The sequence below is a fragment of the Euleptes europaea genome, chromosome 17, assembly GCF_029931775.1.
Source record: "Euleptes europaea isolate rEulEur1 chromosome 17, rEulEur1.hap1, whole genome shotgun sequence".
NCBI lineage: Eukaryota > Metazoa > Chordata > Lepidosauria > Squamata > Sphaerodactylidae > Euleptes > Euleptes europaea.
In genome coordinates, this window is record NC_079328.1 from 3,655,873 (window position 1) to 3,683,549 (window position 27,677).

Here is a 27,677-nt window from a genome sequence, read left to right on the forward strand (position 1 = left end):
TATATAAAATTGGTATACAAACCAAACATTTACTGATAATAAATCATAAAGAAATTTATTTTAAAACAATTAATTGGTGTACTTAAAATCCTTTAATAAATGGTATAATTATAAGGATGGATTTTTTCCTTACTGAGACTGCACCTGAAAAGTGTTTATATGTGAGCACTTGTCCCCGTGGTAATCCCATAAACAACATCCACAGGCGAGTAGTGCAAAAGAAAGTTGATTTATTAGAAAACCTACAGGTATACAGAGCTAACAGGTAAATTGGCACGAATGAGAACTAAAGGCACAGCTAAGGGCCTATATGGAAGAGCATTGGTCACATCAGATAGTGAAGGCAGCCATGGCAACCACCCCCCCTACGAGAGTGGTTCCCACAGAGGAAAGGAATTTGGCAGTTACCAGGCTTGGCCTTGGGACGCACCTGGCGGAATCATAACACACACACACAGTCTGGCTGTCTCAGCAGAGAGCAGGCCTGACACCCTGCTTCCCTTAAGGCCCCCCTCCCACAGTTCCGTGTATGGGCACTGGTTTGTTAGGGTAAGCCGTATGGAATTGACGGATCAAACGGGGTGCAGAAACATCACGTGAGTGCACCTACTCGTCGTGCGCAGAACCGAAGTGTTTCCAACGAACCAAATATTGGAGGGACCCATGATGGAGACGCGAGTCCAGGATTTTTGCGATTTCAAAATGTTCTCCCCACCACCACCATCACCGGTGGTTCTGGGAGGGGTTCAGGGTGCCACTCTGGGGAGGGAATGTGCAGTTTCAGTAAACTGATATGGAACACAGGATGGATCCGTCTTAAAGTCTTTGGGAGCGAGAGCTCCACAGTTACTGGGTTGATGACTCGAGAAATGGGAAAGGGTCCCACGTACCTGGCACTGAGTTTGTTACATGGGCGGTTGGACCGCAGATTCTTGGTGGACAAGTAAACCATATCCCCCACTTTACAATCCTTCCCTGGTAAGCAGTGTTTGTCAGCCTGAGCCTTGTATTTACATTTGGCCCGTTCTAGGTTTTTAATCAGCCAGGGCCAGGTTGTTTGAATAGTGTGCTCCCAGTTGGCTACACCTTCGCCCCCCTCCTCCCCCGAGACATCGTAGTGGCTGATGGGGCCAAAGTCCTGACCATATATGGCCCCGAAGGGGCTATACCCAGTGGATTGATGGACAGCATTATTGTATGCATATTCAGCAAAGGGTAACAGTTCAACCCAGTCATCTTGATGGAAGTTGACATAACAACGTAGATAGCATTCTAACACAGCATTAACTCGTTCCGTCTGGCCATCGGTTTTGGGATCGAAGGCACTTGAGAGACCTTGTTCTACCCCCACCAATTTTAAGACAGCTTTCCAGAATTTAGCTACATAGCTACTTCCGCAGTCGCTGACTACCTTTCGTGGAAAGGAATGTAGTTGGAAGACATGTGACACAAAGAGGCGAGCCAGTTTCGGAGCGGATGGGATACCTGCGCAAGGGACGAGATGAACCTGTTTAGAGAATAGGTCAGTGATTACCCAAAGTACAGTTTTACCCTCGCTGAAGGGGAGGTCAGTCATAAAATCCATTGCGATTACTTCCCAAGGTCTAGTGGGGGTCTCTAACGGTTGCAACAACCCGGAAGGTTTTCTTAGGACCTTTTAACAGTAGCGCAGACTGAGCAACTGCAGATGAATGAATCCACATCAGTTCGCATGCCCGCCCACCAAAACTGTCTCCGTAACAAATGTAACATTTTAGAAATCCAAAGTGTCCTGCGGTTTTGGCTCCATGGACTAGCTGTAGTACTTCCTTCCATAGTCCTTTAGGCACATATAGCTTAGAATCTTTGTACCACAAACCTCCCCGTTCAGTCAGAGTAGTGGGGAGGGTTTGCGCAGAGAGTTTGGCTTGGCAATTGGACCGAAGAGAGGTCAAAAAAGAGTCTGTCAGACCCACCCCATCTGGCAGTGTGGGCTTCGTGCTGGCAGGAGGGGAAGCTGATGTCCCCGAGGGGGGTTGGATGGCTGGACTGTCAGGGTGATCAGGTGCCGGCGGAACTGGCAACAGAGGCGAGGGGGGCGGCGCGGTCGGGCTGACCGGTGTGGTTGGACTTGGAGTGCCCCCCCATGGGAAGGTTGTGGCGGGAGCCGGGTTTGCGATCGGGTTTGGACTGCTAGAGTGGGCAGCAAACCTCTTTGAGCAGGAGTGAACAGGGACTCTGTGGGGCGTTCAACCTTGGTTGGGTATTGGGGAAGTCTGGATAGAGCATCAGCCAGGACATTCTGTTTCCCTGGTACATGTTTTAATATGAAACGGAACTGAGCAAATAAGTCCACCCAGCGTACCTGTTTCGTGGACAGTTTACGGGGCCCCGTGAGCACCTCCAGGTTCTTGTGATCGCTCCATACTTCAAAAGGGACTTTAGAACCTTCCAAAAACTGTCTCCATACCGTAAGAGCATGGTGGATGGCAGCCGCTTCCTTTTCCCAGATTGGCCAGTTGAGCTGAGAAGTAAGCGCACGGATGCAGAAGACCGTCCCTCCCCTGCTGTAAAAGCGCTCCCCCCATTGCCACGTCTGAGGCATCAACCTGAACTATAAACATCCGTTTGGGTGCTTGAGAGTATCGAAAGCAGTTTGGCACTGGGGGGGTCCAATTGATTTTAGCTGAGGGCAACGCAACGGCACTCCCTTTTCCCTTAGTCTTAAGGAGATCCGTGATGGGGAGTGCGATTTGAGCGAAGTTGGGGATGAACCCCCTGTAGAAGTTAGCGAACCCAAGAAATTGCTGAACCTTCTTACGGGTGGAGGGTGGTTCCCAACTTCTTACAGACTGCACTTTGTCAGGGTCCATAGTGAGACCATGGTGTGAAATTATATAGCCCAGGAAGGTTAATTGTTTTTGGTGAAATTCACACTTGGACACTTTAGCATAGAGCTGATTGTCTCTGAGGTGTTGCAATACTTCCCTCACCAGGGCCACGTGTTTGTCCAAAGTTTTACAGTAAATGAGAATATCATCCAAATAAACCACCACACCCCTATGCAACAAGCCTTGTAGGATGTCATTAATGAATTGCATGAAGACCCCCGGGGCCCCTTTTAATCCAAAAGGCATCACTAAGAATTCATACATGCCAAAGCAACTGGAAAAGGCTGTTAGAGGTACATCGCCCTCCCGAATCCTGATTCTGTAATAGGCTTCCACCAAGCCAAGTTTTGTAAAGATACGCCCCTCCTTTAATTGTCCCAAGAGATCTGAGATCAAAGGAATGGGATAGGCATTGGACTGGGTGACTGCATTGAGTTTTCGAAAGTCAATGCATAAGCGCAAGTCACCCGTTTTTTTGCGCACAAAGAAAGCAGGGGCCGAAGAAGGGGCGGCAGATGGCCGGATGAAACCGGCCAAATTCTGGTCCAAATTCTTGTCCAAGAATTCACGTAACACGGTACGTTCGGAAGCACTCATGGGATAAATCTTACTTTTAGGCAGTTTTTCATTTCCCACCACTTCAATAGCACAGTCAGTTTGGCTGTGGGGGGGGGCAGTACATCACATCCCTGCACATCAAAAATGTCCACAAAGTCTTGATATTCAACAGGTAGTGGAGAGGACAAGGGGGTCTGAGACTAAAGCCAAGGTTGACAGAGGTACAACAGCCACCTCGAGACGGTGTTGGTCACAATTAGGATCATAGAACTTTATAGTCCCAGCCCCCCAGTCAATATAAGGGCTGTGCCCCTTAAGCCAGTTAATTCCCAACACCACTTTGTATCTGATAGGGGCGATGGTGAAGTCAATTTGCTCCCAATGGCGGCCAATGCCCATCGCCACCCCGCGAGTGCGACGATCTACTGGCCCACCCTTGAAGTCACTGCCATCCATTTGGGCAAACTGGATGGGAGCTGGCAGGGTCTCTGACTTGACTTTGAGCGCTTTGAAAGTGGCTTCGTTGATCAGGGAGCGGGCACACCCGGAGTCTATGAGTGCTTTAACTTGTAACTGGGGGCCCCTTCTATGGTGCTGTAACACTACATCCACATACACAGTATCTTCGATTTCACTCACCTTCACTGGAGCTTTGGGTTTTGCAGGAACAGCTGCGAGGGTCCGCAGTGTCGCTCCACTCACCATAGACCCCGCCCATTTTTTGACAGATCTAAAGGAGATTCAAGATTCAAAGCAGGGGGGTCCCAGTCTCTGTCCGCATCCAAAGACGGTGAGCTGTCCCCTATTGGGACACTTGTAATCCGGAACCCCGATGGGTCCGCCGGTGCAGACTCACGAGGCGCATCTCCGATATCTCAGGATGTAAGGCTTTTTGGAAATAATGTATTCGGGTAGCCTCAGTCCAGTCCACTATTTTACTGGCGAGCCTTTGGAATTCGTCCGCGAATTCCCGCACTGGTGTAGAGCCTTGTCGAAGTTGCAGGAGGGCTGCCTTGGCCTTCTCTCCCAGGAAAGGGTCCTCAAAACATCGCCGTAACGCTCGCATGAACTCATTGAGTGAGCGTATGGATCGGGCCCGAGTATCAAACTGGAGGACCATCCAGTCGGCGGCTTTCCCAGAATAGGGAGGCAGTGAACCACACTCGGCTGTCTTCGGTGGGGAAGTGCTGCCCCTGTTCCCTCATATAACTGTCCACTTGGTGTAGGAAACAGGGCAGAGCCTCAACTGAGCCATCGTAGGTCACCCTTAATAGTGGTTGTTTCCACTGTATGAGAGGGGGCGCTGGGGGTAGCACTGGCGGTTGCCCTGGGTGCGGCAAACTGGCTGCCCTGGGGGTGGCAGAACCGGTGCTCCTGGGACCGGCTGAATCATATGTCTTGGAGATGGCTGGGCTGGTTGTCCCGGAGGGGGGAGAAGTGGTGCCCTCAGCAGCGGAAATTGTGGTCGTGGAGCAGGCTGAGTTCGCTGTCCCGGTACCGGTTGGACTGGGGGAGTTTGAGCTCGTTGTAAATGTCCATTTTCTCGAAGTAGCAGCTCCATTTGGTCCTGCAGATGGGCCACACGATCAGTCAAGTCCCTGTTCTGGGCCCACAAGAGACGCATTTCATCCCCATTTCCTCCCGTGCGTTGGGACTGGCTGACCCAGAGATCAGTAGCCCAGTGGGGTTCCTCACCATACAAGTCCTCCTCATCCGAGTAGTCCTGCTTGATCAAGCGACCTGCGAGCCAACGTGCGCGTTGCATGTTGCGAGACTGGCCATAAGTCGGGGAAAACGATGGGATAAACCCGAATCCTGTGCTGTCTTTGAAACACACGTCCGTGACGGTTGTTGCGCGGCCTCGAGTGGCAGCCAAACGTTGCTCCTCATCTTTCTCAGCCCACGCTCAAGCTGCAGTCGCATCTGCTCCCCGCAACTGTTCTTCGACTCGCTTCCGGTCGGTGAGCACTTGGTCGGCCTCGAGCTTAGCAGCAATCGCCGCAGTGACGATTGGGAGGGCTTCTTGCTCCAGAAGCAGAAGAAGTTCAGAGGAATCTTTTAGGTCCAATAACGGTTGAACCCGAACTGCCAGAGCAGCAGCGTCTGCTCCAAACTCAGGGGTTAATCGTTTCGTGAGTTTGGCCACCATGGCCATGGTCAAGGTCAGTCCTACAAACAGTAAGGCTGTCCAGGCCGCTACATCCCATGCTTCCTTCAAGCACAAGTTGGGATCAGGAATGGTTGAGATCGGGACCTCTTCCGCCTATGCTCCCGCCATGGATCGGGGCAGAGCAGGGCAGATCGGGGCCGCTGCCGGCTCCTGTTGCACCTCACGTACAGTTAATCCCACTAATAAGCGGGTCAAGCCTGCTAAATCCTCCTGCGCCAGCCGAACTTCTTCCAACAAACTATCCAGTGTTCGGAGGTCGTGCTGAGCACTTTGATCTGTGTCGGCGGTCGTCCAGGGGGTCGTGTCAGCCAGGCGACGCCACTGAACTTGAATAAGTACAATTAGGCAATTGATCTCCGCATCCGTCTGCAGCGCCTCAGTAACAATGTAATTCAGCAGAGAAGGGTCATCGGGGTACTCATCCGACGGTCCCAACAGAGGATACCAAGGTTCAGGACCCTCCAGGGTTTCGGCCAGAAACCCTCTACCCGGGGAGCACTGTCTCTACTCCCACCCGGGACCCAGGCGAACCCTACGGGGCTCCAGCCACAGGCAATTCACTCGGAGAGCACGTTCCCTGCTCCAATCCGAGACCCCGGCGATCCCTCCAGGGCTCCAGCCAGGCAGTTAAAGAATAGAGAGGGATTCGTGCCAAAATGTAAGCACTTGTCCCCGTGGTAATCCCATAAACAACATCCACAGGTGAGTAGACCAAAAGAGAGTTGATTTATTAGAAAACCTACAGGTATACAGAGCTAACAGGTAAATTGGCACGAATGAGAACTAAAGGCACAGCTAAGGGCCTATATGGAAGAGCATTGGTCACACCAGATAGTGAAGGCAGCCATGGCAACCACCACCACCCCTACGAGAGTGGCTCCCACAGAGGAAAGGAATTTGGCAGTTACCAGGCTTGGCCTTGGGATGCACCTGGCGGAATCATAACACACACACACACAGTCTGGCTGTCTCAGCAGAGAGCAGACCTGACATTATACTCAGAAAAAAAGTTACAACCTGCCCTTCGTAGTGCTTAGTGACTGAGGGTGTATGTGTGCGGGGCTGTTTAATATTCGGCTGTTCCACACGATCAGTAATCGCCATCTTTTGCGTTTCTAGCTGTGTGGCTGCTTCTAGTGTTAGTGCTTCAGCTGGCTCAAGGGTGTCAAACTCAATTGTTATGAGGGCTGGCTATGACATAAATATCACCTGGTCGGGCCGGGCCATTCCTCTCCAGCCCAAATCAAGAGTGTGCGTGGAGTCAGAGCTGGCCCTTGGGCCTTATATTTGACACACCTGGTGTAAGGCTTTAAAGGTCAAAACTAGCACCTTGAACATTCACAGAAAGCATTCTTGGGTTTCACTAGGGAAAGGTACCCCTGTGGCAAACAGGAGCTATGGGCTCAGGGTCCATCCCCAGGATAGTTGGCAAGAAGGCAACGCTCATCTTTAAGCCAGCAACAGACCTGTCAGCCGCAAAACAAGTGGAAGAGTCCAGATGAGAAGCCACACCTTCTCACTTTGGATCCATTAGTGAGGTCCAGTTTGGACTGTGACTGCAACATTGGGCAAGGAGGGGGTTTTCCTATACCAGCCATATATCAACCATCATGAAAAACACACCAATATCCCTTTTTTAATTAAAGCATCCTCCTGAAAAATGTGGTTCAGATGAAAGACATTGGCAGGAGTATGCACACCCTGCCTAACAGGCTGCAGTCATCTGAGAATCTCCCTCCCCCCTCAAAAGAGTCCCCACCCACTCCAGTAAGGACATCTGGCCTCTTGCTCTGAGCAGCTCTTCCTGGGGAAAAACGTTTTCCCCCACACCTTTTCCCCCACACCCACATTCTCCATTTGGGATTCTCCTGATCTGTCCACTCAAGAGAGGGGGCTGAAAAAGTTACAAATCAGGAGACATGCCTTACCGGCCTCACAGAAATCCTATGTTGTGTAATACTTCCACCCCACCCACCCCCATTTGCCAAAGGAGGGCCTCACTGTATTCCCACCACCACCTCCTGCTCCAAAGGAATCCCATTTCTCATGAGAAAAAAGATTCGATTCAGGAGGGCAGATGCTCACTAGGGTCACGTTTTTGCCTCAGAGATCAGGGGGGGGGGATTCAGTTATCTTTCAACACCAAGCAACACCAAGTAAGTGAAGACCCAGAGGACAGGTACCCACCTTTCTCCGACAGTCTTGGGGGGTACACATGAAGGCAGCTCTATTCCCCTCCCCAAATGCAAACAGAGTGCTCTACAGACAGAAAAATCTCTGCCTGGCAGCCCATACAACTTTACCTCGGGTTGCCAAATGACCAGGAGAAACTCCAGCCTGCCCAGCACCTGTGCCTTTATTTTTTAAAAAATATTTTTTATTATTTTTCTGAAACAAGTTAGCATATACATTTCTACATTGGTTAAAAACCATCAAAAATTACATTGTTATTGAAAGTATATCTAATATAAAGATTAAAAAAACAGGACTTCCCCTACATCTTCCTCCATCCATTAATAAACCTGTATACTCTTTGGTATCAACAATTCTAATCCTAATATTTTTAATTTCATTCATTAAACTAAATCTCATACAGTTTTAAAGATATAGCATTGAATATAATCATTAGAAAATAATACTAACACAGAAAAAAAAGAATTAATAAATCTCATTAATAGTAAATGGATTAGATCAATAAGTAACAATTATTAACTGCTTTATAAAACAATTTCTCCGTAAACCCTCCATGTCTCCCAATCACCTATTCATTATAAATTGTCTTTCTAATGTTTTAATATAGTAAATTATACCATTATTACCAAAATCAGACCTTTTAACCAGTTCCTTGTCTATTTCCAAAAAAATCTAGACTCTTTTAGCTAGTCCTTTTGTCCAGAATTTCCAGCATCTTCCACTTTTCCTCATTACACCAAACCCCTAAGAGCATCCTTGGATATTGTTGGTAAAATTCCCTCTGCAAGCATAGAGTTCTCACAGTAAACCTGCATTGTAATTTCTTCAATTCCAAAATCATAAAGAAAGATCCCAGATACACAAGGGAGCCACACTTCCGGTTTTACGATCTATGATACTCTTGCGATGGCATTAGGCACTGAAGACGGAAAGACGACACCTAAGGAGGGGGGGTTTCTTCCTCCCTCCCCTTTCAGCATCAAAGTATCTGATTGGTAGTTGTAACATCTTTCAAAAGATCCTGTTTGTTATGTCTACCCACTGATCAGATTGATAGGATTCCTGCCGATTTATCTGATGATTTTTTGTTTTCAAGTCATTTATACATCAGGTGGGGAGGCACGGATTTAATAGATGTATTTGGCAATCCTTCAGAACCTCCATATCCAGGTAAAACAAAAGAGTTTTTGTAACTTACTCAGATTTTAGAAGAGTAGGTATTCTTGCTTCCATGTAGTTGCTTAGATGGTAATAGGTAGAGGAGATCTGAGCCTAATTCCAAAGAAACGTTCGTGGCGTTGTATTTCCCCTCAATGCCGGCGGGACAGCGCCCAATTCCCCGAGAGTCTTCCTCTCTCAGAAAAATGGGGGTCAGACCGCTCTTCAAGGCTTCAGGGGTGTTCCTGCTTCCCGGTCCACTATTTAGGAGCCAGGTAGGGGTGCACCCCAAAATTTGAACGTTTCTTGGGTCCCTCGGGAGCTCCTGAGGAATGTGGCGCTCAGATCAGTGTCTCTAGCAGAAGTCCCACCTGTGCCTTTAGTTTAGGTTTCATCTGCAACAATCAGGAAGGGAATCAGTTCCTAGCCTGGAGACAAACCGGATTCCCGCCTGGCTGTCATTCCAGTCCCAGAACACTGGTGCAAGTCCCAGGGTCCTCATTCCACTCTGGATGCTGTCAATCCAGTCCCAGAACACTTCTGCTAGTTCCAGGGGCTGTCCTTCCAGTCCCAGAGTAGCATATCTGGGCTTAGAGACCTTACTGGAAATTCCATTCCACTATTTCTTTGCAACTCTTTTTATGCTGTAATGTATTTCAATGGAGCCCATGCAAGTCAATTGGCAATCCAGATTCCCATTATTTTCAATGGGCTGTGCAGCCTCTCCCATTGCTTCTAATGGACAATCCTGTCATTTGTTTCAGTACATCCCAAGAAAGGGAGAACCAGAGAGAGAAATAGATAGACAGATACTGAGAGAGAGAAAGAGAGGGAGAGAGAAACACAGAGAGAGAAGGGGGAAGAAAGAGGGAGAGAAAGAAAGGGGGAGAGAGCTGGGTCCCACACTGGCTCTACTACACTGCACCCAGGTGGCCCGGCCACCCTGCGACTAAGCAACTGCGAAGCGTGGCGCCACATGCAACCTCGTTGTGCTGGCGGGCCACATACTCTATTCAGCCCTGGCAGTGCATGCAGCAGCTTGGGAAGGTCCCTCCCTCACCCAGCACAGCCAGCTCCCCGCTCTGGGCTGGAGCGTGTAAACAAAGCTGTTTGCAGGCTTGAGGCAGTTTGCATGCTCCAGCCCGGATTGGGGGAGAGGGGAGCGCCTTGCTTCTGTGGGCCACATAAAAGCCCTCTTTGGGCCTGATCAAGCCCGGGGCCCTATGATTGACACCCCTGGTCTACAGGGAGTGCTCAGAGAGAGGGGCTGAGGGGGCGGGGCTGACGACTTTTTCGTGACTCCAAGATTCAATTACGTAACCCCATTTGGGGTCGCGACCCACACTTTGAGAAGCTCTGTGCTAGAGCATATCTTCCTGTCCAGAGGATTCGCTCCATCCAGAAGCTGGTTAGCCAGTTTTCCAAAAAGAAATTCCAAACGGCCCACAAAATTCAAAAGCTCTTGGGCCTCATGGCCTCCACCACTGCGGTCCCTTGCAAACTTGGTTTCTCAGAACATTCCGGCTGAATGTTGACCTGCAATACAATATACCCAGATCAGTTATTGCTTCTCTGGGATGATGGTCCTTGGAAACTAACCTCTCGGCCGGTGTTCCCTTTCAATCACCTACCCCACAGGTTCATATGTTCACTGATGCCTCCCTATCAGGTTGGGGGCCCCACTGTATGACATTTAGGGCCCATGGTTTGTGGTCGGTCCAGGAATCTACTTTGCACATTAACCTGCTTGAACTCCATGCTATTAGGCTTGCTCTCTGTTCCTTTGCAGGAATCCTCGAGGGCAGGCATGTTCAGGTCGCAACGGACAGCTCCTCTGCTCAACACTACATCAACAAACAGGGAGGCACAGGATCCATTTTGCTTTGCAAGGAGGCCATCATGGTCTGGAAGTGGGCCATTTCACACGGCACCACTGTCACAGCCATGCACATAGCAGGCACGAGCAAATACGCTTGTGGACATGTTAAGTCGTCATCCAAACGGCACTCACGAGCTTGCTATAGGCACAGATTGCCTTCGTCATCTTTTCCACACATGGGGCACACTGCAAATAGATCTTTTTGTGTCCGCGGTTCTGCTCCCGGGCAGGAGCAAGCCCAGGCTCCATGGGGGACGCATTCCAAATGCGTCAGGCTACCTTTTTTACATGTTCCCCCCATTCCCCTTACTGAGCAGGGTTCTGGCCAAGATCAGGATGGACAAGACAAGTTACATCCTAGTAATGCCATTTTGGCCCAAGAGGTCCTGGTTCGCAGCACTGATGTCTATGGCCCAAGGGGAATACAAATTCCTTCCCGAGATATCCCCTCACATATCTCCCAAGGTCAAGCTGGCAGCTTGGAGAATGTGAATGTGAATCCCTGATCAGATAAGGTGGCTCAGGTGCTTTTGCACTCCCTTAAATTGTCTACGCGATGCTCATATGATGCCAAGTGGTGAAGGTTTTCCTTGTGGGCTGCTGACAAAGAGTTGTCCACAGTTACTTGTCCCCTGTCATCAGTTTTTGACTACCTGTTATGTCTGAAGGATTCTGGACTGTCCAACTCCTCTATTAAAGTTAATTTGGCCGCCATTTCGGCCTTTCACGTTGAGCTGGACTCTTTTTCTGTTTTTTCTCATCCACACTCAAAGAGGTTTCTACAGGGGCTCGTCAACCTCTACCCCGCAGTGCCTCCACCTGTTCCACAGTGGAGCTTATCCCTGGTATTGCCCCAACTTTTGAGCCTTTGGCTACATGTGATTTATCCTTTTTGTCATATAAGGCTGCCTTTCTGGTTGCTATCACAGCCAGGAGGGTTAGCGACCTAGTAGCCCTTTGTCATTCCCACCCGTTTACTAAGTTTCATGTGGACCGGGTGGTTCTGAAACCTAAAGGGTTACTGCACCAAGCTCCTCAAGCGATATATGTGAGTCTTCAGTCCCTACGTGTCGGAAGCGCATTCCAAATTCCCCAACGCACTTGAGTGGTTTTGGTGCCATATCCTCGTTCCCAAAGTAGTTCAGACTGATCACACTACATCCATACAGAGGGTGTGGGAGAGTGCTGCATCTCCCCGCTCTCGAAAGCTCAGGTGGCTAGTGCAGCATGGGAGGGGCTGCAGGAATGAACACCAGAGCCGCCGCCCACCTACCCACCAACTCGAGGTCCCTCCACGGAGGAGGAGGAGACTGGCCAAGTCAACCAGAGGTTTAGGGCCATGGCGCTGGGATTGGGCCCTCCCTCAGGCCACCTGCCCTGTCCGGGCCAAGCAGAGGGGGTATCTTGTGGCTGACCTGCACCTCTCCTTACCACGATCTGGAGCTTCCAAGCAGAGCTCCCGTCACTTGGCCGGGAAGCCTGCAGAGAGGTTGGACACCACGTGCAATGCTGCACCAGGCAGCGGAGGCGGTCCCACTGCAGCGCACTCTGGGCTGGCTGAGTGACGGGAGCTCCACTTGGCAGCTCCAGATCATGGCAAGGAGAGGTGCAGGTCAATCATCCCCAGAGTGCACTGTAGTGGGACTGCCTCTGCTGCCCAGCGTGGCATTGCGCGGGGCTTCTGACCGCACTGCAGGCTGCCCAACCACCCAGTGTGCCACAGCTGAATCTGCAAGAACCCACGAAGAGTAAACGGGAAGGGGGTGCACACACATGTGCTGCTCTTCCCAGCTTCAAGAAGCAGGCTGTTTCGTTGAGGAGAGCAAACTTTCTTGCAGGAGAGCTCCTGAGCCTTCTTTTGTGGAACATGCTCCAGGAATGTTGCAATACAATTCACAAAGAGAATGTGCCAGCCCCCTGAACAGCCTTGGGAAACAAGTCAGCAGCACTCAGTGGTAAAATTGGCTCTTTGTTTCAACGTCCCAATGTCCCTATGTCCCAATGTTCGGCTCAGTAGATTGGGGTGGGGGAGAGACGGAAGGAAGCCAAACGGCTGCCTGGAGATGAAGGAACTAAAGAGGAGGGGGAGGAGGGGAGGAGTCCGGATGATCCATGGGGCAAATGGGAAAAAGTGGGCGTGGACCAAGGGAGTCGCCAAAGCGTTGTTTACATATACACACCCACGGAGAAGACATCATGGAAATGGAGAAAACAAATGCATCATTGTAAAAGTGTTTTCGGATACAATGGTAATTAGACGATTCCAAAATGGTCTCACCCTTAAACAGGGAAAATGAGGTGTGAATGGGATGGAATGAAACGTTTAGAAAGGATATGGAAGATGTTTTGCATTCTGGGTGCAGTAGGCCTCCTAAGCTTTCATTTTTGCCCAAGGTGGTCTCCTCTTTCCTCCTTTCCCAAGATATTGTACTACCCGTATTTTTTCCAAATCCATCTTCCGATGCGGAAAGGGCTCTGCATTCTTTAGATGTCCGTAGGGCTCTCCTTTTTTATCTACAAAGAACCACAGGCTTTAGGGTAGATGATAATCTTTTTATTTGCTTTAGTGGCCACCGCAAGGGTCACCGGGCTTCCCCGCAGACCCTGTCAAGGTGGATTACCTCAGCCATTAGACTTTCTTATGAGCGAGCGCACCTGGATTGCCCAGACATGATCAAGGCGCACTCCACAAGAGCTTACGCTGCCTCCGTCGCCTTTTCATCAAAAATCGACCTCCGGGACATCTGTCAAGCTGCGACATGGTCGACCCCTTCTACATTCATGAAGCACTATGCGGTCAATGTGGATTCATCTAGAGAGGCAGCAGTGGGACTTGCAGTCATTATTTCGGTGACTGTCCCACACCCACCATCCTGGTAAGCGAGCTTGCTACTCTCCCAATGTGGGACTGCATAGAAGCCATGCAGATGAAAAACAGAATTTCACTTACTGTAACTGTTGTTCATCTGGTGGTCTTCTATGCAGGCACACATCCCTCCCTCCTTCCCTGCTGTGGGACCTCTCTGCAATGCACGTGGGGGGTTCCGTGGTGGCAGGTTGGAGAACTGGAGGGAAGAGTGCTCCCTCCCCCTTGGTCATGTGACCGTTTGGGCGGGAAGGCTGCATGCCCCGAGGGGAGGGGGAGCACTCTCACTTTCAATTTTGCTAGAAGCTGACAAATCTTATCTGTGGCTGGCCTGCGCCTGCGCAGTCCCAATGTGTGCCTGCATAGAAGACCACCAGATGAACAACAGTTACAGTAAGTGAAACTCTGTTTTTCTTGAGTTGCTGGCCATCACCCCTCCGGTGGCGGGGGTGCCCAAAGCCAGGCCTCTGGAGATGTTCCTGCATTGAGCTTCCAAGATGACTTCCAAGATCACCTCCAATTCTACGGCAATTTTTAAAAAAGGCAAAGACCCCCAAAGAAGTCCACGCGAGTGGAGAGGTGTGGGTGTGGGTTTCCTTTCTTTCCTGTCAGGATAGAATTCAGGATAGCCTCAACCTATCTATTTATTTGTATCTATATTTAACATTTCATTTGCAATTTGTTAGCAAAAAACAGAATTATCTAGAAAATCCAATTTCAATTTTTTAAGATTCTTTTTTTAAAACAAACTGTGGCATCTTGTACTGGCCTGTATTTTGGTCTCACTAAAGTATAATAAACATTGTGAACTGACTTTTATATGGATACATTTTGAATTTTGTCTGAGTAATCATATTTATTCCAGTAAGGAGTATACTATAGAAGATGCATGGGGATCATATTCTACATAGTCAAGTAAACGTGCATGTGATTGATTTTTTTGCTTCAAAATCATATAATATATCAAGGAGAACCAGGATGCTAATTTGTCTCAGCTCAGTCACTGTGAGAGTTCTCTTTGATCCTGCTGTCATCTTTCACTTGAAATGTTCTCACATCCTATAATGCTGTATTGCCTGTCACTGAGAAACAGCAGAGAAACTATCTCGGCAAAAGGATTCTTTGCTCATTTTGAGCTTGTGGTAAAGACTGTGCCAGTAGCTGAAAAAGTGGGTTATGACTAGGATTGCCAAGCCTCACACTACAGAGGGAGGCCTCCAATTGGCAACCTGCTTTGTGGGCCACTGCTCCAAGTGGTGGCAGGAGGAAAAGGAAAGAAAACTTTTCAGTGGCATGTTCACTGATGTCACTTAGAGGCAAAATCTGGAAGTGATGGCAGGTGATTTTACCATAGAGTTTCTGGTGATTCCCAGACATACCCATAGGGTTGCCAGGTCCCTCTTCGCCACCGGTGGGAGGTTTTTGGGGTGGAGCCTAAGGAGGGCAGGGTTTGGACAGGGGAGGGACTTCAATGCCATAGAGTCCAATTGCCAAAGTGGCCATTTTCTCCAGGGGAATTGATCTCTGTTGGTTGTAATAGTGGGAGATCTCCAGCCACCACCTGGAGGCTGGCAACCATACTGAGATGTAAAGAAGATTTTTCACCGTGACACCCTAGAAGAGAAGATGGGGGGGAAGAGATTCAAAATCAATGAACCAGAATTTGAGGAGGTGAGGTGAGAGGTTTGCCTAAGAACATGATGTTCTGCAAGCAGATATTACCCTTCATTTATTGGCTGAGCAAATGGCAGACTTTGCTCCTAATGCTCCAGCCTGGCATACTCAGTTTGCCAACAACAACAGCTCTCATGCTGATCTCTGTTTGATGATGCTTCATACCAGCCTCCAAAGAAACGTATTTTTTAATTACACACATAGCAAACATACATACTATCTGCCTTAGATGAACCATAACTCCAGCGATTATCAGTATTCAAATTCTAAATCAGCTAACAATCTGCATTAGGTCAAGTATCATTTGGAACAAGTTCTGTTTCAATTGTTCAGAGATTTCCTAAACCATTATTCCAGACCTATGTCACAGAGTATAATGCAAGAGTTCCCCTGAGTATTCAGAGATTGCAGTGAAAGTTGGTATATACATTTAGGACATCATTCTTCATTTGAAGTTTAACTAACACGGGGAGACCAGTTTTTATATGTGTGTGTGTGATAGAGAGAGAGACAGAAAAAAGAACCATAATGTAGTATCTAACGAGAGGTCTCCTGAATACCATGCTAGTCTGAGCTTTGCCACAACCAGCATGCCTGGCTAGGATAAAATGACAGGACTTTGATTTGGTGCCTGAGAGCCGGTCCTTCAGAATACAACCCAGAGCTAAGCAGCAGCCTTGGTCGGATTCCCTCAGTCCTTATTTATGCCCTGACAGAATCCTGCTGCTTTGATAAAGCTGGAAACCCTCACCAAGGAGCACCTTTAATTTTGTTATATTAAAAAATAGATTTTTTTTTTTAGAAATGTCAAAGAGAAATATGGAATAAATTATCACAAGGGTGTTAAAAGGATTTCATTTCCTTCAGCATACATATGCATTCTGCTGCGACATGTCCTCCTCTGCCTCCTAGTGTAGCCATTGATCCACAGCTTTTATAATGAAGTCTAATAACAACTCTATTACTGCTGGCCCCCTGATTGGCTCAGGCGCCTACAAAATTAGCTACAATGAAGCCAGCCTGTCAATATTCATTCCACCACAAAGATTACTTGTTATGGAAGAACAAAGGTGTTCTGACTCGAGCCGAACAACTTAATTCCTTGTCTCATAAAATTGAAGCTGCTATTGATTGCCTTCCTCCATTGTGCCAAAGGATTAAATCCACACAGGCAAAGAGCTGCATGTAAGCAAACCAGTGCGCATGCACACACACGCGCGCACACACACATACACAGAAGTGAGACAGGGAATTACTCTCCTGCATTCTCCTAAACCACCAGCTGCCCCTTCCCACCTCCTTCTTCCCTTCTCCCCGCCCTTCCACCCGCATCTCCCTGGTTAAGAATCATTCAGTAGCATGAAGCAAATTAAATCAATGGATTTGCCCTAGCAGATGGGTGCTTTAACAGTCAGTTAGCCTTTAGATAATTGAGGCGTTGACTCTGGAATCATAAAATGGATGGCTCGTTTGTACATTTTACTGAAATAGATCTTGTGGAGGTTAAATAAATGAAATCCCATTTGTCAGGCAGTAATAAATGGCCTCTCCTTCTGCAAACAGCTCTGTTTGGCCTAATAAATATGGGGATGTTACAATGCTCCTCCCTTGATAGGGTTATGGCTTAATGAAATGGTCTTTCCTCTGCTTGTTTTTTTCCTCCTCCTGCACTGTGTGATAAGTAGCGAACCACCGAAGCTTGTAATTACAATCTCACAGAGAACCCGGCCAATCTGTATATAAATCTCACCATCCAATTACAAGATGTAATAATTTTGCAGTCAAGCTGGTAATGAGGTCTAATACTCATGCATGTGATAATCCCCCCTGGATGCTGACTCTATCAGATGTTAGCTTTGTAATTATACTGGCAGAAAATCATTATTTCATGTTCAGCAGAAAAATGAGGTTGGTGGGAAGTTAATTTTCTCTATGCTCTGTGAAGCATAGACAAAATTTTAATGATTTAATCATTATGGTTATCCCTTTTGCAATTGACCCATGTTACTTGGGTAGAAACACTGGCACATTTAAAAGTCCCTGTTACCCGATAAAGCTTGCCAGGTATGCTGCTTTTAATGTAAGAATAACAGTATACAATTCTTGATAGAGGGAAAATCCATACTTTTCATTATTTACAGGTAGGATTCACCAGCAGATTTATGTCCAGATCTCAATGCAATAAACAACTAATTAAAAGAGTTAACATTTTAATTATGATATACATCCTCTCATTTTTTTTGCCTGTGGCAGTATTTTAGCAACTCCTTTGTTCTTCTACCAGCTTGCCTGTACAGTGGGGGAGGAAGATGACCTTCCATCAACCCCCCCTAAAAAATCTGCTGTGTATCTGCAACATAATCCCCCTCATCAAATATCAGTTGATAGTTTTTCTAAAATGTATGTATGTATGTATACCCTGCCTCATCCAAAATCTGAGGCAGCAAAAATATAAAATAATTGAAAGACATAAAAATAATTAAAATAACATTGAGGGGGGGGGAAGGCAATGACTGGTCTCTATTCAACCACACTGCTCAGCAAAGTTTGTGAAGTGCACTGGAAAATCCAAAACACTCCAGATACGAAGCATTGGCTTCAGGAGTCCAGGAGAGCATTTCCATGGGTGGAAGTATTTCTACCTGTCAACAGTGACTTTCACTCCTCCCTCTTTCCATTGAATCCCCAGATGCCTTCCCAATGCCATTCATGGGGGTCATTTCTGACTGTAGCAGGAGGAGGAGATGAGAAAGTCACCTTCCGGGGTGGAATTCCTCCTGTATTTCTGCTGGATCCAAGCCAACATGATGAAATATGCAAGTGTGAGTGTTTATATCTGCACTCTGAATCTAAGCTGAGCTATGCCTTCAGTATATTAAGGGTGTGCATTATGGGAGCTGAAGATATAAACAAAAATCACTGTTTCGGGTCATTATTTCAGGTTCCTGAATAACATTAGGAATCTGGGATTCTTACTGAAATGAAAATACCCTCCCCAGAAATACATGTTGTTTCAAATTTGGGTGCTTACCAAGACAACAGGACCATGCACATGCACAGGCTGTTATTCTTTGATTCTACTTGTTTTCAAAGGCAAAGGAATTCTTCCAACCAATTGGATCCTGTCAAGGGAGGCACACTGAGCACTTCCAACCAATCACTTTGCAGATAAGCTGCAGAGGGAATTTTAAAAGCTGCTGTCAGTGCTTAACATTTTCCAGTTTCTGCCTGGTATGCTGTGGGTGGTTGATATTTGGAGCTACTGACAGATCTTGCCAGCCACCTTGTTTTCAGGAAGGACTACTGGGGTTGAGGTGTAACTTGTAACTACCAATTACTTTGTGTTTATCATGTTGTATTAATTTCTATTTCTATCTAATTCAATGTATTTTCAAGAGAATAATTATTTTCCTTAAATCATATTTGCATTTCCCACTGCATGAGTTGTCTGGTGAGACTGACATCATCCAGGGATCAGGGCAGAGGCAGATCTACTGTGAAACTAATGAAGCTTAAGCTTCAGGGCACCTAATCTCAGAGGGGCCCCTGAAGCAATTTTTTAAATGAGTGAATTTCTCAACAAAATTGATGGAGTTTTTTAGTGATCGAATGATAATCCTATGGGTTGAAGTACTTAATATTGACTTTAGAATAAGCTCTAATACCCATTTCATATGGCCTCAAAATGTCCCTGTAATTGGTCAAATTTCAAAATATTCTTGGGGGCTTGCAGCGCATGAACCCCCAGCTGTAAGGGCACACTGAGCTTGCCAGAATCTATTCATAGCCTGCATGTTGGCAGCTGGATCCTCAAATCCTTCGTTGGTGCATGGCTTAATAGTTCTATAGCTCAGCCCTTAGGCTAGAGCCAATCAGAATCATAAAAAGACATCTCGAATTCTCAATTCAGGCTGCACTCGTCTCACTTGTGCATTTTAACACCAAAAATCGGATTTTTACCTCTTTATCCTACAAGTCCCCTCAGATGACCTTCTACCTCCCTATTATTATTTATTTATTTATTAGTTAAATTTATAGCCTGCCCTCATTCCCGGTCAAAGCCAGGCTCAGGGCGGGTGTCATGATCCTAGGCCTCAAGTGCAGCCTACAGGCCCTAGGGAGGCCAATCGTGGGTAAGGGAGTGGTGCCTGGGGAGAAGGAATAAAAGGCCTTGCCTGAAAAGGGAGGGGGTTCCCTCCTAGGGAGCAGGACTGGGGAGAGGCTGCTGCAGATGGAGGTATCCCTCATACAGGAAGGGGTGAGTTAGCCTGAGGCCAAATGCCAGGAGATGGCTAGGGTCAGTAAAGATAGATGCGTTAGGGTTTTTATTTGTTTGATTGCCTGCCTTGACTGGTTTTGTCATCCTATTGTGGACTGAGTTATCATTATTATTAGGTCTCTTTTATAAATGGTTTGTTACTCTGCCTGGGTCCTCATGCCTTATTTGGTCACCTAGAAAGTATACCCTGTTGGGAGAAGAAGCAGCCAGGGGCAGGGAGGGTGCTAGGGTTGCCAAATCCCTTTTCACCACTGTTGGGAGGTTTTTGGGGCAGAGCTTGAGGATGGTGGGGTTTGGGGGGGAGACTTCAATGCCATAGAGTTAGGGTTGCCAAGTGCCTGGTGGTGGCGGGTAAAATCCTGCCAGCTGATGGCCAGCGGGCACTGCGGGCACACGCGCGCACACCCGTCACTTTTGGGTAAACCCGAAAGTGACACAGATGCTCTGGGAATCTTGGAGAAAACTCTATGGAAACTCCATAGAATTTTGCCCGAGATGGCTAGAGCGTCCACGTCGCTTCCGAGTAAAACCGCACGCTACAGCCACAGCTCCAGAAAGCTGCCGCCGGTGGAGCTTTGGGGCCTGGCAAGCCTACCATAGAGTCCAATTGCCAAAGTGGCCATTTTCTCCAGGTGAACTGATCTCTATTAGCTGGAGATCAGTTGGAATAGCAGATCTCCAGCTAGTACCTGGAGGTTGGCAACCCTTGAGGGTGCTCTGGGCCCTTTTGAGTTAGGCCCACACCAAAGTGGTGGCAGCTACTGAAGATCCCCATTCATCTCCCTTACCTGACAGCAGATAACAACAATCATAATAAAACCATATATATCTAAAATTCATAAGTAATCAATAAAATTCATAAAACCATTCAATACAATTAATACAATTAACAAGATGATACTCCTATAATTACAGGGCCGTTGGAGGCCCGGCCAAGCAGCCAAATCCTCATATCAGAAGCTCCAAGGGGGAGGAGAGGGGAGGGAAGCCAGTAACAGTGACAACCTGTGGTTTTCCTCAATTGTAGGCCTGGTGGAATAGCTCTGTTTTACAGGCCCTGCGGAACTTCTGAAGGTCTCACAGGGCCCTGATGTTACTTGGAAGAGCATTCCATTAGGCTGGGGTCAGGACCGAAAAAGCCCTGGCCCTTGTTGAGGACAACCGCACACTTTTAGAGAATGAACCAATACTACGCATCTACGCATTGATGTTGGGTGCTGTGACTTTCGTTCCTCCAAATTTTCTTTTTCTACATTTTGGTAAGTTTTTGATTATATCTTTGCTAGTGTTTAGTGTATGGGTCAACGTGTGCTTATAAGTTTGGGCCATAGTTAGAGCGGATGATATTTTATGTATATATTTCTACTGGTTTAGTTAGCCAGCAACTAGTGCTTCAATTCCCATATTTACTGAGATATACCTGTTTTCTAGCATACATTTTTTATATTTTGCTTATTCAACTTATTTTGCTTATTCAGACCTGGCTTATTTCTCATTTACTGTATTTCTACTGGTAGAATTCTTTGTAGACAGTTCAACATTCACATGGGTCATGTCGAGGGTAATGCCTTTACAATGGTTTTCCCAAGTCATTCTTCCTCATGGCATCTTCGGTCCTCCCCAGTGCCATCTATTGAGTTTTTAGATAACTACTGTTTCACTTCTACAACATTTTCTCCATTCAGTATTTATATTGCAGAATGTGATTGGTTTGGGGCATTTTGTGGAACAGTAATATATAAATTTGATAAGGAATAAAGTAAAATGAACTAATAACAACTTTATGGCTGTAACTGTATTTGTTTTTTATGTATCATTCAATGCTTTGGCCTTTGCGTATATTTTATATTTCATTGATCAATCATTAAAATATTAATCTATATATGTATGTATCTATATTATTACCATGTATATATATTTTTACTGTATGTACAGTATATTGTTTACTGCAATAGTAATTTTGGTAATGTTGTAGTTTACATTCATAAAATCAAATGCGAGTTGTGTGCTGATATTGTATATTTTACTTTTGAAGGGAATACTTTGCCCACATTCACACCAGTGATGGACAAGTGAGATAACTCAGTACTCCAATTTTAATCAACATCTGAGATGTAGTAGTTAATTAAAAAAAATTGTGGTGATCTGCCATAGAACAACCCCATTGAAGAAGATAACAGCGGTTACCCAGACCTTGTTGCTGGTGGGAAGGGGCTCACTGTATGGTCCATTTTCAATTACTCCACCCCACCACCCCGTTCTCCACCATTTTGGCTTCAAGGTCCTTGCAAGGGTAGCAAGGTCCTTTGGACCTTTTGGGTTTTGCCCTATTGTTGCTGGTTGTGAAGGGGCCCTAATAGCAGTTCAGGTTTTAGGGCTCCAAAAATGTACGTCTGCCAGGGAATGTCACCGCTGATATGTGGGACACCCTCTCCCAAACAGAGTTTGTCTTGAAGCCCTTCAAGGAGTTCTGCAGTGGAATGTGTAGCCTGGGTCACATCATTCCCATGGTCCAGCTCCAGGGAAAGCTAGTTGAGTTTTGGGATGACCAAAGGCAGACTGTGCACCACTTCTTTCAGCAGTGAGCACCCTGGTGCAGAAGCAGAAACAGGATGTCAAGTCCCAACTCAGACCTTTCTTTAAGGAGAAGGTCTACATGCTGGCAAGCATGTGTGACCCATGCTTCAAGGGCATTGTTTCCCTGGAAGCCAATGCTCTCCCCTTCTGGAGAGACGAGCTCTTCAAGCAGGTGGAGGCTGTGCAGGTCAGGAGGGGTACTCTCCCTCTGGAGGAGGGAGGATGCAGTGGCCTTTCCCTTAATGTCCCTTACCCACGGGAGGTCCCTGATCACCACCTCACATGCATTCTTTTTGCATGCCCTGGAGCAGGCACATGGCTCCAGTGGGACCTGGAGATGCAGGAGAGAGGATTGGCTGCAGGAAATCATACGGGAGCCCGATGAGTTGCTGACCACCCATCATTTGATCTACTGGGCTTAGAAAGGGACAATCTGGCCAGATCTCTCTCTTCTGGTGCAGAAGCTCCTCCCCTGCTCTCCAACAAGCGTGCAGTGAATGGATATTTTCGCAGATTGGTGATGCAGTTACCTCAAGGTCAACTTGTCCCTCACCAACTTCTGAAGCCTGGACTATGAGAATGCTTAAGTTAGGTGGTGTGTGAAACCCTATGCCACCTGCCTTTCAGTTTCCTGGTGTGATTGGGAAAATGGGGGACAGCTCAAGTTCCAGCTATTTGAAGATGAACCTACACCTGACCAAACCCATTGGCCACCCTAAAACCACATTCATCATAGCATTCTACCCACACCAATTTTGATGACAGGAAGATGAATGATAATTGAGTAAGAAGAAGAACACACTCGGGTTGCCCCAGAAGAAGTGTTCTATTTTGTTTATAGTGTGCCCATTTCCTACTCACTTCCCCATGGTTTATGTTACTATATTCTAAATAGTTTTATGTGGTTTGTTTTACACCCAGTTACCTAACAACACATAAATTGGAATGACCCTTCCAACGGGGCACAACACACATCCTCAAGGTAAGAAATGGGTTTCTCTACCATTTCCGCTTTCTCAGCTGCACATTGGGTAGGATAGGAACAGCAAGGAGTGTTGCAGTGCTGCTGATGCTTATCACTCATTTCCTTTTAACTTTATGAAAACCTCACACTGCCATTGAGGTCTGAGTGAGGGAGACCCACCTGTGAACAATGTTGCTTCAAACAGATGAGTTTGTGGGGTAAGTTCCAGTTTGCCGGCTGCTTCCTCACCCTTGATGCCTAAGGCCTGGGTGGATGGGGATCTCCACAAAGCCTGCAGGAGATCATTGGAATCAGATAATACACACACATACACACATTGTGTGTTCTTCTGTGTCACCTCACTGTTCCCCAGTATCAGTGGAGGAGGAAGGACAGTTTTGTGTTTCACAGCTGCATATGTCTGCCTCTCCACACCCAGCATTAAATGATTGACTTGACGTGACAACCAACCTGCAGGTTTACCCCTCAGCATGGATCACTTTTCATTTGTGACAGGGGAAGGTGGGGGAGAAACACCTTGCTGCCTGCTGTCCTTTGGAAGATGATGATGACAATGCTCCTTTCAACCTGCTTTTGGTGTGTAAGATCAATGGTGACATCTTCTTTCTCTTGCCACCACACAATGAAGGACCGGGATGTGCTATTCTTTGTGGATTGGGACATGGATCACAATGAACAAACTGTTGCAACTGAAGCTGTGTAATGTGTGCTCCATTTCAGTATGTTATACAGGTTTTTTTATGAAGAACTCTGTGTTTTTGTGTGTGTGTGTGTAGTGCACTCTTATTTTGTCCTTATTCAAACAGTTGTTTGAAATCTGCAACAGGATTAACCACAACTGTCCCATTCAAGCACACAGTGTGGGACCGCCCTGAAGCCTGCATGCACAGTTACCTGTCCTGTGTGTGGAAATACTGGGCAAGGGAACACATAAGGGAAATACAATAAATTAGAACACCAACAGAATGAAAGGTCTTTAATGATTAAAAAAAGTACAACTGTAGGCAGCCCTACATACAACCCCAAATACCCCCCACATACAACCCCCTCAACATCCATAATTCCCCTAACAAGCCCCACATCCAACCCCCCCACAACCACCCTCCACATTCAGTACCCCACCCAACCATCATGCCACCACCACCCCGGCCATGTCCCTGTCTTCTGCCTTGTTCCAGTAGGAGGAGTATTTCATCTATCATCTCCCAAAGGCAAGATTTGGGAAAGAAAAAGGCAGAACAGCATTGACAGCAGCACGGCGTGGTATGTAATGAGACACAGAAAAATCTGCAAACAGGCACCTGAGGGAGAACCTCAACCAGCCCACTGGGCAGGAGACAACAGTGATTTCCAATCGTGCTACACAGAAGGTGAGAAAGTCGGTGAGGAGTAGGATTGTGCAAAAAAATAAAAATCGGTAAATTTCAGGTTTATTGGGCCTGATTTTTTTTGTAAACCTGGAATAAGCCAAATATCCATACCGGTAAATTTCAGTATTCGGCTTATTTCTGGGTTTCCAGAAAAATTCAGGCCCATTGTAGTCTGTGGGGATTTTGTTCAAAGCTCCTGTGGGGGTGTTTTTGGAGATAGAGTCCCCAAATTTTCAGGGCAGCTTCAAGTAGCTCTCCTTGTATGAACCCCGACGATTTGTGAAGGGGTCTGATTTTATGGGGTCTGGAAGGGGTTGCCTTCCCTCCATACAGAAGCAAATGCTTCTCTATGGAGGAGGGGGTCGACCCCTTTAGGACCCCATAAAACCGGACCAACTGTTTGAAATTTTACCAAACCTTGCGGGTCATGCAAGGAGACTCCCTTGAAGCTATGCTGTGGATTTGGTGACTCTATCTCAAAAAATGCCACTCTGGAATAGTTTAAGTACTCAGTTTTCACAGTTTGTAATGGCTGCCTGCTTTCTCACCCAAGAATCGTGGGAAAATTCAGTTTCCCATGAATGCTTGCAATGGTCATGCACAATTGTGTCATGAATGGGAGAAGAGCCATTCCAGAGGATGTGGTGTGGATGGGGAAAAAACTGCCCAACCAGGTCCTATGGAAATACAGGTTTTCAGAGCTGAAGCATCATCCGGAAGAAACATAACACAGGCCTATATCCATGCGGAGGAGGAGACTGGTGAGACTGTACCTCTTGTTCTTACTGTTCACAGGCCAACTACCTTCATAGATTTCTTCCTTCTCTCCAAAGTCTTTCCTTCCACAACTCATGGTTTACATCTTGCCCAAGGAATGAAGGGAGGTGGTCAGGCAGTTCTGCAACTGCCATTCTAGCACAGTGTCTCCAGGTCCATCAATGTAAGATTTATTCAGTGGGAAAGGCTCCCTCCAACATCACAAATCAAACCAGGCCAAAGTCATAAGGAAATGCCCCTCAACTATCCCTGACGAAAAAGAAACAATGTTTTCTCAGTGTCACCAAACACTCCCCCACCACACACACACACTCAAGTTCTGGCTCATTTCTGCTGAGGAGGAGTGTAGTGCCTTGGGGTGGAGTTAAGCACTGCATTGTTGGATGGCAAGAAGATGATGCCCCTGGCCCATCTGGGCAAATGATGCTAATGATGGTAGAAAATGGAGGAAATGAAGCTATTGCATCAACTACAGAGGATTCCAGATGGGTTGAGTGGGGATGCCATAGACAGCAGACAATTGCGCATCCGTTGTCATCTGGGTGATTTCTGCAGGTGAGGCGGGAACAGAGGTTTGGTCTGGTCTCTAGCTTCTGTCTGCTTTTCTGCTGAATGAAGCTTTTGCCCACCCAGTAGCCAGAAGATTTCTTCCTCTGTACTTTGCCACTAGTTGAGAGGGTAAATGCATAGTTCCCAGATAATAATAAATAATAATGTTATTGTTACTCTCATGGCATATAACAATTTATTCGGAGATTAGAGAAGCTAAATGTGGCAGGTGGAAAAGGTTTCATTAAAAGTCCTGCTTCTGTTTCCCAGGACTTTATTTTTCTTCCCACTCCCCATTCCCCTCTATGTTGCACAAGACTACCTTACCTCAAGGGGACTAACAACATTTCTGTGTGAGTATGAGCTTGCTTGAGTCATAGCTCACTTCTTCAAATACAGCTAGAATATGAGTCCATCTATCCTTAAGTTGAGAAGAACAAATTAGGACACCCAAAGGCAATAGCAGGTAAATGTCAATAGCAGGTAAATGACATTAGCAGGCGTGATTGGAATAGGTGTGATATACAGAGGGGTAGTAGGTGTGGAGAAATCAGCATTGGTAATGAGACAGGAATCCTAGGTCTCTATTGTTCTATTGTCATTTTCTTTGGGCTTGTCTTGTAAAAACTCTGCCTAGGTATCATTCTGGCCGACCCTTTCTTGCTTACAGATAGCCTGCAAACCTAAAAAACGTCTCACCTGCAATGATAAACTACTTAACAGGAGCATTGACTCTGGTACCAAGGCCTGCAACAAACCAAGGTGCCAACTTTGCTCTTATATAGATCCTAGCAACACTATCACTGGGCCCAGCAACGTCAGCCATACTATCTCAGGTTCATAATTCACTCTTCTCTACTTAAAGATAAATAGACTCACATTCCAGCTGTATCTGAAGAAGTGAGCTGTGAGCTTTGATTGTGGGATCCTTCATGGTGGGGGGAGGGTTGGGGTCACTGGGGATGTGGTGGGGGAGGCAGTTGATAGTTTCCTGCATTAGGCAGGGGGTTGGACTAGATGACCCTGATGGTCCCTTCCAACTCTATGATTCTATGACTCATGAAAACTCATACCCTGCCATAAAATTTGTTAGTCTTTCAGGCGCTCCTGGACTCTGGCTGTACAGACTAACACACTTACCCATTGTGATTTACCTCCAGGGGTGGTTCTCAAGCTCATCATGCAGTTTGAATAATAGGTGGATTCTCAGTTGCATGCTTGCCTTTTGGGTAGAAAAAGAGAAAATTGGGACTAAAGGAATACAAATACAAAGCAGAAGTTAACTACACCCTCACCAGCAAAGTGTCCTTATAATGAGGCATTAGGCCAAAAAGGCAGTGGCAACCATAACATGTGTTATACCAGTTTGTGAAAGGGCCAGAAGATTTTGAGGCAAAGGCTCATCTGACCACTTTCCAGGCCCTGGGAGGCCTGCTGGCACTCCATTGGAGAGGTCATGTGCAGGGAGAATCACCACGGAGGGCCACTTGGTCCCAGGTGGTGGGATGAGTGGATCTCAGGACAGGGGGAGGACAGGATATGCAAAAAGCCCACACACGTAGACTTCTCACATGTACAACTCTCACACAAGACATGGCATTATGTCCTGAAAATCCAGAACACAAAGACAGGGCATGGATTTTTAATGTGAACTGGTAAAGCCCTACCTGAAAAAAAGCAAGCATGGTAAAAAAAATTTGCCTCCTAAAGCTCAGATCCAAAACTGTAAATTTTCCTTGATGTACAGCCCTACTGTGTACTATAACTTCTAT